The following is a 1,404-nucleotide window of genomic DNA, read 5'->3' as shown; positions in this document are numbered from 1 at the left end:
TTCACCAACAGACTGATCCAGAATTCACCTAAGTCTATAGAAAAATAAAGGCCAGTTTTTATTGCCTTTTAATCCAGGGTCTTAATCTAGATGGGAGGAGTGTATCTGGAAGAAGTAAGCATTTCTGTTAAAGGAAATACAATTGGATAAGGACAACTGGACGTTCCCTTGACCTATATGACGTGTAAGATAGCCATAAACTGGTCCATGTTAAGATGAGGAGGACTCGTAGGGCGCCAATATATTGAACTAGTGATTGGGGCTTTACTTCTGGACAGATGTGGGACAGTGAAATTAGCAAGTAGGAACTACAGTCACAGCAACAAAGATCTAAAAGCTGGGCAGATATAAAGGAGTGTGTGTACATATGACTGAAGCATGTCATAGTAAAGAGTGAGCTTTAACTACTAACCACAGAAGGCAGTAGATGCAGTAGACTGGAAGAAGACAAATGTGTAGAGTTACATTTGAATTTAGCCTGACTCCATGACTCCTCCTAAAGTACAGAGATTTCTTTTCATAAAGTAGGGCTGTCCATTTTTTTTCAAACATTTTCTTTAATAATATGCTTTCAGACATGCAAGCATCACTGTGAGATATCTCTGAACAAAATCTGAAAGTTCAGAACTGGTTCTGAGTTCTTGCTGTTATCTTCATGGTTTTAATTATCCTGAAGGTCTTCACAAATTGAAATATGCATTTTAGTTGTTTTTAATGTTTGTTCTGAGGGAAAATAGTTCCTATACCTCTTCTTCAATTCCAGAGTTCTCTCTTTTCCATACACAATTTCAGAGAAAAGGGGAAATACCATATGAGAGAAATCCTATCAAATAATTCCTTCTGTGACAGAATAATTGACTTGTGAGCAGAGAAGCTGCAAAGGTGACGCGTCTTGATTTTGGTAAGGGGCTTTTGGTAAAGCCTGCTTTTGACATTTTCATAGCCAGTTGCAGGAAGCACAGTTTAAATGGATCTACAAGAGTGATTTGTACTTAGGGTTGTACTCTCACTGTTGCCTAGGAGGATGTAATAAGGAGGCCTTTACTTAGATCAATTTTATGCTAATCGATACACTTTATAAAATAGATTGGATTATGCAATAGATACTTCATTTATAAGCAATTATTGCCAATAAAGGCTGAAAGCGTATCAGAGGAATAGATTAGAACAAGAAGTTATTTAAATTAATTGCTGAAATTAGGTGACATAAGTAAGATCCACTTCATTAAGAGCAAATAGAAAGTATTGAATTGAAGTAAGTAACAGATAGAGGATGGAGGAGACCTGGCTAGTTGTGGTAATTCTGTGGAAAAGGACGTGCAGATTTCAGTGAGTGGCAAGCTAATCACAGGTCAATAATGTCATCTTTTTGTGAAAAAGCAAATTTCGTACTAGACTGAATAA

This window comes from Pygoscelis adeliae, unplaced genomic scaffold, assembly GCF_000699105.1.
Source record: "Pygoscelis adeliae isolate BGI_AS28 unplaced genomic scaffold, ASM69910v1 Scaffold218, whole genome shotgun sequence".
NCBI classification, from domain to species: Eukaryota; Metazoa; Chordata; class Aves; order Sphenisciformes; family Spheniscidae; genus Pygoscelis; species Pygoscelis adeliae.
This window is presented reverse-complemented; position numbering follows the sequence as displayed.